General features: G+C 38.7%; 1 non-coding gene and 1 pseudogene across 1 annotated transcript; both read left to right on the top strand.

Annotated features, from left to right (window-relative positions):
* The first annotated feature begins 155 nt into the window (after positions 1-155).
* On the top strand, positions 156-227 carry TRNAD-GUC (transfer RNA aspartic acid (anticodon GUC)). The gene has a single exon. It is a non-coding gene; the product is annotated as a tRNA-Asp (tRNA).
* Positions 228-7,158: 6,931 nt separating this feature from the next.
* The window catches only part of LOC141441157 (zonadhesin-like), a 24,502-nt pseudogene continuing 12,187 nt past the window's right edge, over positions 7,159-19,473 (top strand).

Below are 19,473 nucleotides of genomic sequence, written 5' to 3'. Positions count from 1 at the left end.
TTTCTTAATTTTTCTTTAAGTATGGTATCTATTTTTAAACTAATATGTTAATAAATTACAAAATATTTTATTTTTTATCTAAATACAAGTTTATAATTAATTAGTCTATGGTAGGATGCAAAACATATTTAAAAAATTCACTACTGTAGTCAACATCTTCGGTAGTATAGTGGTAAGTATCCCCGCCTGTCACGCGGGAGACCGGGGTTCGATTCCCCGCCGGAGAGTATCTTTTTGTTCATTTTTGCTTTTGTTAAAAAAATTGTATGGAAGAACCAGTTGACCTATAAACTTGAAATTTGCTGATAATGTTAATTATTACCTATTGTTTGTATTATTACAACTTATCTTTTTTTTAAACTTGTGGTTTAAGTGGGTACAGTCGAGGTCAAAGATAGTTTATACTTTACTACCTTGTGTTGTGTACTTCATATTTGAAGTTTTAGGCATATAAAATTGTCAGAAGGCTTTTGACCTCGACTGTAAGTTACCTACTAGGTTTTGATTCAAATTAAGGTTTATTAGCTTCACAAAATACGATTAACGTAGGTACCCGATGGACTTAGGTCAACTTGAAAGGTGTAGGGCGGATTGTACGCGATTACCGGAACAATTTAGTTGTTAAACGCAACCTTTTTGGTTGTAGGTACCGGGCTGAAATTCCGGGTCTTCAGGATACTAGTAAAATTGCTTGAGTAGCTTCAGATTGCGGGGCTATCGAGCTAGTTTAAGTGATGGATTATTCAATGCCCGCAATGTATGCTAATCGGTTGGTTTTACTCGTAACACGAAGTGCTACAATTCTACAAAATTGTTAAGTTTCACTTAGTAAAATGTAACAATTTTGTAGAATTGTAGCACTTGTAACTTTTGTGGTACAGGGGCCTGCCCATTTGTTCCGCTGATCTCGTACAAAGAGAATATATAACCACTACGTTTTATCTCGTACCTGTACTGGTTGTTTTTTTAGAAAAATATGGCTCTGTCCATTGGAGGTCAATTTTGCCAGTGTCTAGGTTTTGCCGTTGTACGGTAAAAAAATCTATAAAACGAAATATGAGACGCAATGGTGGATGAACGATGACAGCGCGAATCCTCGTAGGTACTGCGGATTTATTTGGAGAACACTGAAATAAAAAACAAATGCCAGTCAGAGGATGCCTATATTTTTTAAATGACGTCACCTTACAAGTATAGAAAGTTTGTGGAGACTCCGAGGAGTTGCATTGCATTCGAAGACATATCCAACCATAGTTTCTTTCAATCTCCGGATTATCCAACGAATATGTTCACTTCACGAAACCAAAATACACAGTAGGCGTAGCATGAATATTTTCATTACCTACACAATCCAGATACAATAGTTATTTGTGCAACAAGAGAGCAAAGTTGTTTTTTGTTGCGAGTGTTGATTTTGAATCCCGAGTAAGCGAAGGATTCTATAATTGAATCACGAGCCTTAGCGAGTGATTCTAGGTTAGAATCCTGAGAGCAGCAAGGGATTCAAACACACGAGATGCAATAAAACTTTGGTCTCGTGTGACACATTCAATTTTTCATCTCAGCAGCACATAATTTAAGAGAACATAATTTAAATGTAACATAAGAATAAAATCACATAAACCTACCTGTTGACAAAACAAACACAATTTTTTAAATAAAATCCACATCACAAATGTAATACTTACTTAATCACATTTAAAACCCTTACTCAAAAATAATACGAACAGTCGCGATTACATCTTTGAAAAGTCACCAGAAAGTTAAGAATGCCAAACATTGTTGAAAAGCGGTAAATAGAGAGGTTTTGAATTCGGAACGAAAAAGTGTCCAGTAGTTAGAATACAAATCTCATACTCATAACATGCATTGTAATTTGAGAACTTCTTGTAAAATATGTCATACTTATTTTTAAATACTTCAAAAAACTTCATCTTTGGGTCATTAAAAAGGTTGAACAATAAACGTATAATTTATTATAAATATTATTAAACCTTTAAATGTTTTTTTTAAAGATTTCCATTACATAAACATAAATAGATTTTTTACAAATTCATTCAATTTGACAAATATTTATTCCAACTGTAGAGGCAGTATACGGAATTATTTTAAAAAAAAAACAAGAGAAGCGGCTTTCGTGCAACGAGGTTGCATAGGTACTTTATTAAAAGAGCGGGAAAATACAAATGTTGGAAATATTTCGTTCTCATGTAATTTATTAGGTATCGTTATATTTTTAATACCATAAATTTAATTTAAGATTGTAATTAACACATTTGATCCTATCTCTCGTTTTTTCGTGTTGAAGTGAAAGTGACAGATCAAAGTGAAGTTGAATATTTGGAAGTCAGTGAGTAGACTCAACACTGTCTTCAGCATTTAAAAAAAAAAGAAAAAAAGTTACTTTGTCTCACGGAGTGAGCAAAATGCGATTTTGCTCACTGATTTCTCATAGCAAAACCTGCCTGTTTGAGGTGCTGAGGTGAAAAATATTTTTCTATATTCCGCTTTTTTTACGCGGACACCATATACTCTACTTCACTCCGAAAATTATGACGAATCTATCTAATGATCCATACCTACTAAAAATTATTATAAATGCGAAAGTGTGTGTGTTTGTAAGTTTGTCCGTCTTTCACGTCGAAACGGAGCGACGGATTGACGTGATTTTTGGCATAGAGATAGTTTATGGGCCCGAGAGTGACATAGGCTACTTTTTATCCCGAAAAAATGCACAGTTCCCGAGGGAGCAGCGCGCGGTAACCGAATTCCACGCAGGCGAAGCCGCGGGCAAAAGCTAGTAAGTACTTACCTCATAAATTCATAATTATGTAACAATCCGCTCCAGCCGTTTAAGCTGAGATACTTTTACTATTACTTATTCTGTGGCTGAGAGGACCAAAGACAATACGTAGTACCTACTACGTACACGCGTACCGACATACATGCGCTCGAAAACATTACCCCTCCTTCGGGCAGTAAGGTATTTCAGCATTTCACCAAAATACGCCGGCAAAACCAAGCCCCATGAAGAGTGCAAGAACTTTAATCAGAGATAATCTTCACATCCATTAGTTGGACACTATCGGATCGCTACCCCTAAATGCCTTTAATTCCCCTAATACCCCAAAATAGGGGCGATGGGAACGATAAAAACGCAGCCAGAACTGATCAGGGGTTGCATTAGAAAGATTGCATGGGGTTTATTTTACGTGCTTTGATTGCGTATTCTCTTCTAATTGGCGAAAATGTATTGCTGCCATTCCGTTGTACGATCTTTAGGACGTCTTGTAGGCCTTTTTTTAAATCTCGATTCAAGGCTTAAACCGACAGTTCTTGAATGGATCTGACAGGACTTAAGACCACTTAAACCTAGATTAAAAAGCCTGCAAGTGGACGTTAGGGTTTTAAGTTTGTACAGGTCGATTCACAAGAGCTGATACGAATGGATTGAACGGAAGTAATGTCACTTAGACATTTATGCGGGAAAATGAAAATGCATGACATTTTTATTCAGGAGAGTGCACGAATGGATTGAATGAGCTAGTGAATGAAAGTATCTGTGAATGAAAGCACAGAATTATCCATTCGTGCCAGCTCTTGTAAATCGACCCAGGTCGATTCAGGAGAGCTGGCACGAATGGATTGAATGAGTGAATGAAAGTATCTGTGAATGAAAGCACAGAATATATAGAAATAGAAATAGAAATAGAAGAATTTATCCACGTTCACAAAGACACACAAATACAACCAAACTAAAAACAACAACAGCAAACAAAAATAACAAAAAAAAGAAATAAAAAAATAGTTCTGAATGAAAGTTCCCGAGAGAACTGCGCGATAACCGAATTCCACGCGGGCGAAGCCGCCGGCAAAAGCTAGTTATTATAATAACTGCACAAAAATCTTACGCAGGTAGAAGTGGACGCGGAGGTACAATTTCTTACAGTTCTTGAAGTTCTGCAGTTACACAGGCGGAGTTGAAGTTCCGTTACAGGTCTTTTGAGGCTGTCTCGAGGGAAGCCCCTATAAGTAGTATTCCATCAGTGATCTGATCAGCCAGGGCCACGCACTGACGTAATGGTGCCGTCATCAGTCATCAGGCGATGCGGGAAGGCAACACCTGAAACTGAAGTAAGATAAATTATTCTCAACTATAATATATTTTATGGCCTATGTCCAATAGTTGACGTCCTACGGGTGATGAGTATGAAATTTATGATAATATAAAATAATGTTTATGTTGCTTCTTCGCAGAATTATGCACCCCAGCTGAACATATCTAAAGATTGCCAATCCATACTCCATACTAATATTAAAAATGCGAAAGTGTGTGTGCTTGTATATTTGTCCGTCTTTCACGTCGAAACGGAGCGACGGATCGACGTGATTTTTGGCATAGAGATAGTTTATGGGCCACAGAGTTACATTAGGCTACTTTTTATCCCAGAAAAGTGGACAGTTCCCGAGGGAAGCTAGTATAGCTAGTTTATAATAAACTCTGATGCGTTAAATTTGCAGTCACGTAGGGTAAACAGTACTGTACTGAGCTTAATTAAGATAGTTTCCAGTATGATCTAGGTAATTAATTTGTATCACACAAATTATTTGGGACATTTTGGGAATTTATGTTAATTAAGCTCCGTAGGTTACCTAAGCTGTCTGCAATTTTTTTTACGTAAAATGAAATTAACTTTTTAGGGTTCCGTATCTCAAAAGAAAAAACGCAACCCTTATAAGATCACTTTGTTGTCCGTCCGTCCGTCCGTCTGTTAAGACCCTTTATCTCAGGAACGCGTGCAGATATCGAGGTAAAATTAAAACCATATACGTAGATACTCAAGTCTACAGTTCCTTGAAGCTGTGAAAAAATCAAACGTCTAAGTCAATGCAATCAAAAGATACCTTACATTCATTAAAAAGGTTTTTCGATACCAAATTTCCTTAACTTGAGTGGCGACCACGAACCGGAAGACTCAGCCTCCTGAGTGGCGCAGCTTGGTGGACAAGGGCCCCGGTGCATAGAGAAAGAATCGGGTCTTCATCCCCTCTTTCCAAGAACTTAGCTTGAACTTTTATTGGCCATATATTTCACACGAAAACACAAGCTGAAACATGGATGTACAGAAAAACCAGAAAAATAGACCAGCGCTGGGAATCGAACCCAGGTCCTCAGCAATCCGAGCTGTGTGCTATTCCCCTACACCATCACTGGACAACCATAAAAGTAACAAAAATTTGGAGTTGCAATAAAAAATACAAAAAGACTCCAAAAAGTTATCTACTTTTATTGGCCTTCAAAAGAATTTAAAAAAATGGCTAGAGTAGCATAATATGCTTACATGCAAGTAGTTTTTTTTCGTCTTTTTCTTTTATGCTCTTCTTTTTTTAACACCCGACGCAAAAAGAGGGGTGCTATAAGTTTGTGTCTGTGTGTCTGTATGTGTGTCTATCTGTGACCGATTTGAATGCGGTTTTTTTTTATTTGAAAGCAGGTTTTCTAGCGATGGTTCTTAGACGTTTTATTAAAATCGGTTTAGCCGTTTTTGAGATATTGAACTTTGAACTGACAAAGTCGGGGTTTCCAACTTTTTGTTGGTTGAGTTATCAAAGCTAAGGTTACAGGGCCCACTGAGGTCCGGGGCCCTGGTGCACTGTGCCACCTGGCCATCGATAGCTCACTAGGTGGAACGACAATGCCTCTAGAGTTGCGAGCAACCAAAGGCAGGTGGCAAGTGGTCGTCCACTGTGGCGTTCGGGGGAGTCCTTTATTCTAAGTGGACGTTTTCCGAATGATGTTGAGATGATGATGATTATTATGATACCTGGTGACGCGACGCATGTTACGAAATGGTGGGTTTTTCGTCAAATGACGACGATTTCTCGTAATCCGAGGTTGCCAAGAACGGAGGTCAATAATACGAAATAAGTTGTGAAAGTTCAGTCATCTTAACTGCGTGTCCCTGCTGACCGATTTAATCATTTATAGGTTTAATTTTAAAACTTTTAACTCGCTCACTAACTGATGCATGTATGTTTTTTTTTCGTTTATATTGTATATTAGATTTATAAACATCATCATTATCATCATAAGCCTCCCCCAATTGTGTTTTCCGCATCCACCGCGATCCTGCGGTCTTAACCAGGTCGTCGCTCCATCTTGTTGGAGGCCTACCGACAGCTCGTCTATCGGTCCGCGGACGCCATTCGAGAACCTTCTGACCCCATCGTATTTAATATATACCATAAATGTATTTTCTTTTCTTTCTTTCTTCTTTCATCGGCCATCAGTCCTGCGAGCAATATGCTCTACCCCGCCCACTGTCACTTCGTTTCGCAATTCAAGAGATTTAAGTATAAACAAAATAAATGAAATAAAATACTTTCAAAAAGTGTAACGGAAATGTAAAATATACTCGATAAAAGCGGATGAAAATTTTACATTGAGATAAGTACCTATGTCATTGTCTTTTATCATATATACTAACTTAAGTATTACATAATAGAAAACACTCACTGAAAGCATTAATCGGAATTTCATTTGTCCTTTGTTGTAATCGTATGGCCGATAAATATTTGTATTACTTATTTCGATTTTCCCGTTGACGTTTCATTACTTACGTCAATGTATCGTTTGTCCGAATAACATGAAAAAAAAACGGTTTTTTTTTCAGGACGACGAAAATTAAGTTTGATTAAATTGTTATTGTTCACTGTGAGTTCATATAATATTTTTAAGTCGTAATTGAAACAACTATCTTTCTCTTGATGAATATTTAAAAAATACTTAGAACAGCTGTAGGTACATTTTACCTGCAAACGGGGTTCTCCTACCCTGCCCATCCGTACCTTTTACAGCGTGGGGGACACAACAACAAATAAATTTCTTATAGGCGGATGTGCAAACAATAAAATTTAGCATTCAATACAAACAGTTATAGCAACAGTTAAGTTTTTTTTTCGTGTTTGTTTTCAAAAAAGTGAAACATTACATCACTAACCATGACCTCTATTAATTATATCATTCATCGATCCCACATGACAGCGTATATTACGTACTGTACTCGCGTCACCAGCCCGCATATACGACTATGACGTCACACACACTGTGCTGTATATAAGAAGTTATCTCATCGCGAGCCGCAGAATCATCTGTGATACCTACAGTTGTGCGGGTCCGTATTGTTGTTATAAATAAATAAACACGAGAATCGTGAAGTTTCGCCTCCTGAGTGCTTAAGACTTACGAGAGTCACCGATTTTGTTTTTCCTTAAAGTTCTTTACTCGTTAAAAATTTGTACTTCGTAAAGTACATTGATTTGTTCTATTCAAAGTGCACGAAGACTCCTGTGGGAAGAATAACGCCATCAGAAGAAGCCTTGAATTGATTTTGATATACTTGATTAACAAGGTAGTACCTAACAAAATTTTTTTTAAAGAAAGAAAGAACATACTTACATTTATTTAACGTCATAAAAACATTATGATTGACATAACAATGGAAAAACAAATACGACATACATGACGCTAAATAGGTCCACAGCATAATCACACACATCACGTCACACAACATATCTTACATCTTTAGATTATTTAATATGATACAATATTTATTTTAATGACAGAAAATATACTTACATACAGATGAGAGGGTACGCCACAACCACGAAGCACTAAATCAGTCTTTGGCCACAACATACTCTATATACTACGACAAAATTCGCTTTAAAAATTGTTATACCTGGAGAAAGTTAATACTTTTTATTTCGGGAAGTTCTAAATTCCCGCGAGACGCTGATGAACGTAATAAAAGAATCTGCTGGTGATATTTTCCAAGACCCCTTCAAAAGATCAGATGAGATGAGATTCTGTTCGATCTATTCCCCCCATAATGAGTGCCTCACCTAATTAACGGACGTCCCAACAAATATCAACTTTTCTTGATTGCCATTAAGCTTCATATTCCGTATGTTATGATCAAAATCTTACAAGACTGGACCCCCCCTGGTGTTGCAGATGTTTTTGGGCGGTGGTGATCTCTTACCATCAGGAGACCCACTTGCTCGTTTGCCATCCAGTAGAATAAAAAAAAAGACTAAGGGGCTGTTTCACCATCCATTGATTAGCGTTAACTGACGGTTAAATGTGATGCCGTCTCCGTTTATTCGAACAAAACAAATAGAGACGGCATCACATCTAACCGCCAGTTAACAGTAATCAAAGGATGGTGAACAGCCCCTAAATAAAACTTTAACTACGGTTAGTGCTAAAAGGATAAGGGGCTGTTTCAGTTTTAACTACTAAGGCTTGTTTTCAGTGTTAACTGGCGGTTAGGTGTGATGCCGTCTCTATTTGTTTTGTTCGAATAGACGGAGACGGCATCACGTTTAACCGTCGGTTAACGCTAATCAATGGATGGTGAAACAGCCCCTAAATGTAAATAAATAATAATTAACAACATCTATTAATGCGTCTTATAAAATGCCGCCAAACGATCGCAGTTCAAACAATATCCTCCAATTAAAGGTGCAAAATGGGTGGGAATAAAAAGAATTAATTAAAATTATGATAAGGAAAACAAGTTGACGGGCGCAGGCAGGTAACAACCGATAATAAACACCTTTTCAAAGGAAATGTGCTTTTTGTAAAGTTAATTGAATAATTAAGTATAAACGACAAGTATATTTCGGTCTATGTGATGGGAACGAAAGCAATTAAGAGCGGTTTTTCGCACTAGGTGAATACACGCGTAGGTAATAGTACATTGTGTCTTAAGGGCGGTAAATAAGGAATTACGAACGAGAGTCTATTAGAAGCCCGAAGTCGAAGAGGGCTTTAATGAGTCGATGTTCGTAATTCTAGTACCTACCGCCCGTTCGACATACAATGTTTTTCATCACATTTGCGAGTAAACAAATATACATGTTTGTAAAAGAAAAATTAATATTTTTTTCAAAAATGCCGATACCGCTGGCTGCGCTCTTAGCAGCGCCAGCTCCCCGCCCCCCTTCCCCCCGCAGCATGTGCATAGCGTGCGTGTGCAGCGCGCCCACGGAGCAGCAGCACACCATGCAGTAACAAACTCATTTACCGACCTTGGGCTTCATGACATGAAAATTAGTACGGGCAATGACTCATTTACCGACCACGGGTTTCATGACAAGCACATTAAGGTCGAGGGTTTTATTTGGGGGGTTGCAACAAGGTAGCCTGCATGCTACGACACTGTTTACGAGCAAGTGGTGATGAAAAAAACTTAGGAGATGACCTGTTGTATGTATTACAGTAGTGCATAGAAATGAAGCTTGTCATTTTTAGAATATGGAGCGTCATGTTACTACTACAACTCACCACTTGCATCCACCGGTTGCCCTCAATTCTCATGATGTCGTGGTCACCTGTGGGAGGTCAACGCTTCGAAACTAGAACCTCAGGACTCGAAACTCAGCGGTTGAAATTTCGAGATTTTAAGTATCCCTATGCCGTGAGAATATCGGTATAACAAACTTACACCCCTCTTTATGCGTCGGGGGTTGAAAAGTAGCTTATATGTTATTCCAAACATCCAGCTACGAGCACATACCAAGTTTCATCCATAGCCGTTATATAGCGTGAAGGAGTAACTAACAAACACACATAAATAAATAAATAAATAAATAAATATCACGGGACAATTCACACCAATTGACCTAGTCCCAAAGTAAGCTTAGCAAAGCTTGTGTTATGGGTACTAAGCAACGGATAATATAATTATATAGATAGATACATACTTAAATACATAGTAACACCCAAGACCCGAGAACAACAATTCGTATTTTCATACAAATATCTCCCCGACGCGGGAATCGAACCCGGGACCTCAAGCTTCGTAGTCAGGTTCTCTAACCACTAGGCCATCTGGTCGTCTAAACATACCTAACATGATAGTCGCGAACGTTCGCGTTTATAATGTAAGTAGAATAGGATTGTTTTGACTTGAATATCCTTCGTATAACCGCCTTTTTCTGATTCTAGGTATTAAACTTTGCCAAGTGAATCGCCGGCGCAGTCGCACGCGCAGCCGGGATGGAGCGTACGTGTCTGTTGGTCTGTCTGTGTGTGGGTGTCCACCTTGTTTACGGTGAGTTTATTATATTTAATAAAATGCACTTATACTCCATTTATTATAACATTTGAAACTTAACGGTAAAAAAATTGCACACGTTTTTAAATGAAACAACGGAACTATTCAAAATTGTGTTAATTTCTATAATAAAAACAATAACTACCGCTAATAAATGTAACGTATCGAACGAACGTGTGTTAAAATTTAACTGTTAATTTAAACCTTAAAATTAAACGGAGTATAGGTATATCAAGAATCGAGATTTTTATCAGATGAATTATATTTTATTGTACTTGTATTCATTAGTTCTTCCTTGTTTTTATCATTTAATTTTACTGTATAATTAAATTGAAATGGAAAGAAATAATTGTACGCCTAATTCATTTTTTTTATTCGACTGGATGGCAATCGAGCAAGTGGGTCCTCGATGTTAAGAGATCACCACCGCCCATAGACACCTGCAACACCAAGGGGATTGCAGATGCGTTGCCAGCCTAGATGCCTAGGGGGGGGTTCTTAATATTACAAACTAAAATGAATTGGTACGTTAAGGAGTTTAAATTCTAAAAGGTATTAATTAAATAACTGAAAACCTCAAACACCATAACAGTTTATTCATTTGAGTTAGTTTATAGCTTTTATTTTCAAATACCTTAATTACCTATTTAAAAAATATTTATACTTATATGTTTTGGCTAACTCAGTAATTCTATGTTTTTTTATTAATCAACTGGATGGCAAACGAGCATGTGGGTCTCCTGATGTTAAGAGATCACCACCGCCCATAAACATCTGCAACACCAGGGGTATTGCAGATGCGTTGCCAACCTAGAGGCCTAAGATGGGATACCTCAAGTGCCAGTAATTTCACCGGCTGTCTTACTCTCCACGCCGAAACACAACAGTGCAAGCACTGCTGCTTCACGGCAGGATTAGCGAGCAAGATGGTGGTAGCAATCCGGGTGGACCTTGCATGGTTATTCTACTTTACTTGATTTCTAACTACACTCATAATTTGTACCTCGGCCATTCACATTTTATTGTGCACCTGTCTAATTACCGTATCACTTTTTTCCCGCACTAGTGACATGGTAATTAGACTTGTGTTCACAGATAAATGTAAATGGCAGCCATCCTTTTTCTAGGTGTGCACTCAGTCTCAGTGCCGTGTCGCTTTTGAATGAAAAAAAAGCGGTATGGTACTTAGTCAGGTCCACAATAAAATGAGAATGACTACCCTCAACCTGTGACACATAAGCTATATAAAACTACCCGTGTAGAACCATAAACTAAGACATCTGTACAACATGCGCGCGGGCTCGAATACTTTCCGCTCGCACAGTAACCTATCTCGCTCGGCGGCCCGATACACCCGAGCGCCTACGAAGGCTGCATTCGGAACTAATAAAAGGCGCTGCGCGGACGAGAGTGCATCATTCAGCTAGTGGTCTAGCTTGAGAGACGGCCTCTGCTATCCTCAAGTAAAACCAACAAGTGGGTACGGGGTGAGACGGCCTCTGCTGTCCATTCCATAAACTCACAGTTGTATGTCTATACTTTAGCTAGGTTATTTAAGTAAAGTAAGCCCTAAACCTGTTTTGTAAGTTTTCCTGAATAAACCTTCTGAACTGTCTTCCTGGCGCTTCATTCACCCTACAATCTGGCGCCCAACGTAAATAACGTAAATTACTAGACGCCACCCTACAATCTGGCGCCCAACGTAAATAACGTAAATTACTAGACGCCACCCTACAATCTGGCGCCCAACGTAAATAACGTAAATTACTAGACGCCACCCTACAATCTGGCGCCCAACGTAAATAACGTAAATGACTAGACGTAAATCAAAAGAACTTAAGCAAGAAGATAGCCAAGAAGAAACACATCAGATGGCGATTCAATTTGCTCCTGAACAGTTTAAGGAGCTACTAAGTCGATTTTCCTTACATTCGACAGCAAACCAAACAGATGCCAGCAGTTACGCCATTGGAGCAGCTTTAGTGCAGGGGGAGGGAGAGAGAGAACATCCTATTGAATATGCTAGTAGGCTACTTACACCAGCTGAACGCAATTACACAGTGACAGAAAGTGGATTTTCTGCTAAACTCGCACCCCGTGGAGATGGTCCATACGTAATCATAAATAAAATGGGAAGTTCAATCTACGAAATTGCTAATGTAAACGAACCTAAGAAACCCATTGGAAAATATCACACATCTGCTATAACTCGATTTTCAAAACGAGATGATAAGAATCCAGAGCCTGTCCTACCTATTAGACGACGGGGACGGCCGAAGAAACAGCAACTCGTTCCAGTTCCTGGTACTGGTACTCTTACGGGACGTCAACGAGTACCAGAGGGGGAGAATGTAGAACCATAAACTAAGACATCTGTACAACATGCGCGCGGGCTCGAATACTTTCCCGCTCGCACAGTAACCTATCTCGCTCGGCGGCCGATACACCCGAGCGCCTACGAAGGCTGCATTCGGAACTAATAAAAGGCGCTGCGCGGACGAGAGTGCATCATTCAGCTAGTGGTCTAGCTTGAGAGACGGCCTCTGCTATCCTCAAGTAAAACCAACAAGTGGGTACGGGGTGAGACGGCCTCTGCTGTCCATTCCATAAACTCACAGTTGTATGTCTATACTTTAGCTAGGTTATTTAAGTAAAGTAAGCCCTAAACCTGTTTGTAAGTTTTCCTGAATAAACCTTCTGAACTGTCTTCCTGGCGCTTCATTCACCCTACCCGTATATTACAGAAAAATACGCAAATGTAGTTTGGATGACCCACTTGCTCGTTTGCCATCCAGTCGAATAAAAAAAAAAAGAAAAAAGAAGTTAACAAAATATACAGTCAGTAAAAAAGCTTGTATTAAAGATGAAATAAATTATTATTTACCACTTTCCACATATGAAAATACGACTACTTGAGGAAAAATTAATAGACTAGGCGAAGTTGCTGGTTGGTTGCATGCATACTACAATAAAAAAGTCACAAAGTTTAATATTTTATTGCATTGAGGCACTCGAAATTATACAAGGAAAATGAACAGATTACAGAAAAGGTTAAAAAATAAAATAATTGGAGTCATCATACTTAAAATGAATGATCGTCAGTAACTTAAAGATTTAAGAATCATTAAGACGGTCATTGAGTATGGCATTCGACATTATTAAATAAAAAAATTCAAGATGCTATTTTAATGAAAATTATAATTTATTTTAGTCCTAAAGACAGATTAATTAGGGTTCTCTACACTACATGAAGTAATAAAAAATACTAGAGTTTACAATTGAAATTCCGGGATTTTATAAAATTCCCTGGGAATTCCAATGTACACCGTGGTCTTCATTGAAGTTGTGTTAAGATCAACTGTCCAAAATTTAAAGATTCTAAGCCCAGTGGTTGCAATTTCAAGATTTTTATCCGTATCCCGTGGGAATATCGGGATAAAAGCAGCCTATGTGTTATTGCAGACATGCGGCTACCTACGTACCAAAATTTCATGACTCTAAGCCCAGCGGTTGTTATTTCGAGATTTTATCCTATCCCGTAATATCGGGATAAAATGTAGCCTATGTGTTATTCCAGATGTCCAGCTTTTTTCATCCAAATCCGTTCAGCCGTTTTAGCGTAAAGGAGTAACAAACACACACACACAAAACTTCCGCATTTATAATATTAGTAGGATAATCTTATTAATGTCACTGTCCCTCTCTGTGTGTTTGTCAAACTCTGTATGTCATGAATGGTTAGATACTGCTGAAATTTATACGGAGGTAGGTAAGGTGTATTTCTATTTCCGCTACAACAAAGAAAAAAAGTTTGCTTATCGAAACAACCTGACTAAGGGATCAGATAGGTACACTCTTATGCCCGACAGTTTTATCAGAAATGTGTTGCGAGTTAAATGATGACAAATTATGTCATACTTACTAGCTTTTGCCTGCGGCTTCGTTTGCGTGGAATTCGGTTATCGCGCGCTGTTCCCTCGGGAACTGTTCATTTTTCCGGGATAAAAAGTAGCCTATGTTCTCTGGTCCATAAACTATCTCTATGCAAAATCACGTCAACCGTCGCTCCGTTTCGACATGGACATTACAACATTAGTTTAATTTCTAGTCACAGGCCCGCGACGTCGAAGCTCCCAAGACGATCCCATAGAGCTTATGGGAACGGAAGCAATACCATGCCCTCGTACCGCTCTGCTTTCAGAGCATGACATGAGTTCGTGTGAGCTAACTTTGGGGCGGCAGACGTGAGCTTGCCTTCGGAATCCAAAGTTTAATGGTTACTTGACCTGAAATGTAATTTCAGAATTAATTTATTATTATTATAATTATTATTTTTTTTAATTTATGACGGTGGAAGCAGTCTACACTTCCACTGAACGTAGATTATAGTTAGAGTTTAGTTTTGTAACTAAGGGACCCCATACATCCCTGTATTTATATTATTATTTTTTGTATTTTCTTTTATTCATTGTATACTGTAGTTTTTAAGTATTTTATTTGTAATTATTTTATGTTGAAAATGACTTTCTGCCAAGTTTCTTGCGGCGCATTCTTCTTGGCAAATGATGGTCTTTCCGAAAGCGCTGGTAGTTTTAAAAAATGACGTGTAAAAGTGCCCATTGCGGCCTATTTACTGAATAAATGATTTTGATTTGATTTTGATTTGACAAACGGACAAACATACAAACACGCATACTTTTACATTTATAATATTAGTATGGATATAACTGAAACATGATCCCTTAAAATGTGCTTCACATTGAATGGTCATGACTCATGATCGTCCAAATCTAAAGGCACTTAATTTAAATAAACGTTAAATTAAAAAAAAAAAACGAAAAATTGTCCTTTAACGATTTATGTTCGTGGATCAAACTTTCACTATTGATCGATCTACAAGTATGTTAATTGCGACATGAGGCACTCTATCATGCATCCTGCGATGCGACATGGATCACTTTCACTTTATGTTTGCTATCGATCATATTAACGATCAATTTTAAATTGGTCGCAAAACAAAAACCAGTCAAGTGTGAGTCCATATATTTTTAAATAATATCACGGGACACTTGATTCTCAATTCTTGTGTTATGGTAGGTACAGTCGCATTCATATCTGCCACAGCGGAGCGTGCAAAATATCTGACACATTCTACCAGCCCTAGAAATAGAGTTGTATCCGATATTTATGCACACTGTTGCGTCAGATGTTGGTGCTGGTGACTGTACTAGGCAACGGATAGATTCAAAACCCAAGACTTAAGAATAACAAATATCTGCAACTGCTGGGAATCGAGCTCGGGTCAGCTTTGTAGTCAGGTTCTACTCTCTCTAATAGGAAATAGGAACATTACTAATAAAATAATTCATAGGAAAATTACGGAATATCAACTTGTTACCGCCACAAGTGCTGAGAAAAAAGGTCTTGACAGATACAGCAGGAGAATGAAATGATCGTATCCGATCGTATCGCGTAAGTGGAGAAGCTGCCTCAAACACGTCGCCGCGAGCCGAGCCATATTTTGTCGGTTTTTTTGCCGTGCTCAAATGAGCCTCAGCCCGAGCCGGGCATTTGATGGAGACGGATTAAACTGGCTCTCCGTTGCCTATGCCTCAGAGCGAGCACCTCATACTGAGGCTGTTTAATTCAGTCGAGGCAGCTCGGCCTGAGGCTGCTCTAATGGATACGCGGCTTTAGATAAACGTCTTTGCGTCGGTGTGGTACGGAACCTATCCAAACGAGTCCGAATTACACTTGACTTGCTTGAGGGTTCAGTACCTCAAAAGGGAAATAAAGATGGCAGACTTTCTCTGACATTCATAAGTGCATGTATATAGCCTAAACGGAATAAAGATATATCGACTTTTGACTTTGACTTTAAAACTGTACCTATAGATCGTAGAAAAACCAATAATCTAAATCTATTTGTGTCTTCCCTTACCAGCCGTCCATAGTGATTTTTTCTCGACTGCACGTTAGTCTCCTATAAAGCGCCTCATATAATATAATAAAATTAAAAAAAACTAAAACCACCAATAAAAGCAACAGTTAATACGGTATTCGGCAACTCCTGAATTTGTCCTATTCTATACACTATTACGAAAATATAGATATATAAACAATGTTTAGCCAAAATTTAATTTAATTCAGTTGTAAATTGGATTTATGGTGTTTTTTTTGAAAAAATCTGTATATCAATCTCTTTCTAAAACGCTTTTTTCTATGCAGCAAGTATGGCGCTACTTGCGTGTGACGTCACATGCTCTCTGTCTAATCTTGAATTTCAAACCTTTATAACTCTGTCATATGTAAAAGTAGCTTATTTTTTTTCTGCTCGATAAAATGGATTGTCCAGCTTTGATTTTTTTCAAATGAATAAAAAACAGTCAAGTAAGTACCGTATTTCCGCAGGTAATCGAAATGTCTGAAAAAGCACGGAAACCTCTTTACGCGAGCTTATTATTTTGACCTGATTTGCAGCAATGTTGAATGTTGCATCTCGAGCTACACCGTTGTTGCTTGTGCAACCACAATGCAACTGTTCCTAACAACATGCGGGCAGTTCCGGCCAGTGTAAACAACGATTGTCTGATTAAGGCTAACGAATGATAAATGAGACGGCAACAAACGGAGAAACTGGAACCGGTCTGCAAGACTGATAATCCGTCTTATAATCTTTGTATGCCTACATTTTAGTATGCATTATTATAATAGAAGTCTTTGCTAGTTTTGTTTTGCTTTATCTAGTCGCATCAGAATATGTCAGCGGGAGGTACTCAAAATGAAATATTACGTTTCAATAAATTTGTTGCACTAGATAAGGTTAATAAATATCAGAACATGATATCTTTTCTTAAAAATACAGAAATTAAAAGCTGTCTTGCGCAAAGGTATCCATCAAACTGGCAGCGTTACCAGGCTGAATGGCGAATATGGCGATGGATAATCTTTCTTAAATATATTTAAAAGCAATGACTTTTCAATATGTTAGCTACTATGTACTATTATATATTACTAGATTGCTTATGTCGTTCGGAAGTCGTAAGAAAAGATAGGTTTTCTTTTCTTTCTCATTTTGTTCTTTCTCATTGAATCCTACGGAAAACAAGAAAATCGTAGTCCTGAGCGACATTAACCTTCTGTACCTTCCTACTGTATTTTATCTATTTCGTTAAAACACAGGTCAAGTGGCCTCCCTCTGTCGCCCAAACGAGAGGTTCCTTTCCTGCGGGGGTTGCCAGAAGACCTGTCTCGACCCGGCGCCGGCTTGCGTCGCCGTGTGCCGGATAGGCTGCTACTGCCAGCTTGATGAAGTGCGGAACAGCACCGGACACTGCGTGCCGCTGTCTGAGTGCCCCTCAGGGAACTGTGAGTATCATAGAACTGCTTGGATCCAAGTGCCAGGGAGTCGGGGACGTGCCGCGGGTTTTTTTATTTTATTCGACTGGATGGAAAACGAGCAAGTGGATCTCCTGATGGCAAGAGATCACCACCGCCCATAAACATCTGCAACACCAGGGGGATTGCAGGTGCGTTGCCAACCTAGATGCCTAAGACCCACCTCAAGTGCCAGTAATTTCACCGGCTGTCTTACTCTCCACGCCAAAACACACAGTTCTTGGAAATCGATGTTTTTTCGAAAGCGCTGGCAGTATAAAAAACTGACATTTAAAACAGCCATTTGCGACTTATACTTAGAATATAAATAAAAGTATTGATTTAATTTTTTTTTGATTGTCGCTTTGATTTTTGATTGATTGAAAATCGCTGTTGATTGATTTCAGTTTTCCATTCGCTATACCCTCTGGCCAGTTTTACCAGCAGCATTCGCTTGTCAACTGATGACGGTCCTATTGAATTCCAGCGGCGTACAAGCTAGACACATCAGAGCCCAGGCAGGAGTGTCCCCCCACCGAAGAGTACAGATTCTGTGAGCCGTGCAACCGCACCTGCGAGGATCCGAATCCGGTCTGCCCGGCGCAGTGCGCACGGGGTTGCTTCTGTAAAGACGATCTGCTGCGAGACAAGGACGGCAGCTGTGTGGAGTATGGGAAGTGCTCCAAGTTCGCGAAGAACGAGAGCTGTGAGTTGGTCTTTTGGTTTAAAGAAATAAGGTGTACTAAGGACACGCCAAGAAATCTTTGTACGTCAAAATCTAAATCTAGAGCTAAGTATTATTTAACTTGCAGTGTCAGTATGAAACTTTCCACCTTCGGATTGACTTGAAATTTGGCATGGTATGTAAATTGGGTGACAAATCAAGTAGTGAACATAATGATTTCAAAGTTGAATATCTCAAAAATGGTGAACTTATTTCTATGAAACATAATTAAGAACCACCGTAAGGAAACTAGCTTTCACGTTAAAAAGCCGCATCGACCCGCCTTTTGTGTCGGGGTTAAAAACAGGGGTGTTATAAGTTTGACCCCAATGTCTGTCTGTCTATGTAGTATTGAGCTCTCAGACAGATGGACCGATTTCAATGCTTTTTTTGTGCAAGCAAGTTTCCTTGCGATGTATGATGTATGATATGCGATGTATGATAAAAAACTATGTATGATAAAAATCGTTAAGCCGTTTTGAGATATTGAACTTTAAAATGACAATGCGGGGATTTTCTCATCTTTTTTTGAGCTGGTTTAGTTATTGCGTCTGGGGCGTCTTTTTTTTTTCAACAACTAACTTTGTTTTTCCAGCCAATTACATCCAGCCAATCGCGTACAAGATGACCTGCGGTCCCCACCAGGTCTTCAAGGACTGTGAGCCATGCGAGAAGACTGCAGCAACCCGAACCCCGTCTGCCCAGCGCAGTGCAACAAGGGCTGTTCTGTGAGGACGGCCTTTAAAAGCGCCCAGCGGCAAGTGCGTGAACTAGAAGACTGCCCCAAAGGTCGGTACTGATTGTACTATAGCTGTCTCTCTTAGAAGCAAGTTCATTAGTTGCCACTGTCGAGGTACTGATACTATAGCTATCTCTCTTATAAGCTAGTTTGAAAGTTGCCAGTATCGAATACCAGGTAAAATTCGTACAGTTGAGTCTTAACTAAATTTGTCTTAACTAGTTAACCCCGTTCAGTATCAGTCTAATAAATTAACGTCTAAATTAAAGTCCACCCAGTCCAATGTTGTATTCATTTGTTGTACAATAAATGTTGCTAATGCACTAAAATAGAAAAATACAATACGCGGCAACGAATGTAAACATATTCATTATTGTAAAAGAAAAATTTGAAGACTGGCTAACTCATTGATATTGCGAAAACCGAAGTACAATGTAAGAGCGTACCTATATGGCATTAGTTTTGTTCCTTTCTAATGACTTCATGCTGTTACTTTATTTCACGCCAGC

The sequence above is a fragment of the Choristoneura fumiferana genome, chromosome 23 (genome assembly GCF_025370935.1).
Source record: "Choristoneura fumiferana chromosome 23, NRCan_CFum_1, whole genome shotgun sequence".
Taxonomy (NCBI): Eukaryota; Metazoa; Arthropoda; class Insecta; order Lepidoptera; family Tortricidae; genus Choristoneura; species Choristoneura fumiferana.
The sequence above is the reverse complement of the archived record's forward strand: the minus strand, read 5'-3'. Positions and strand labels throughout refer to the sequence as shown.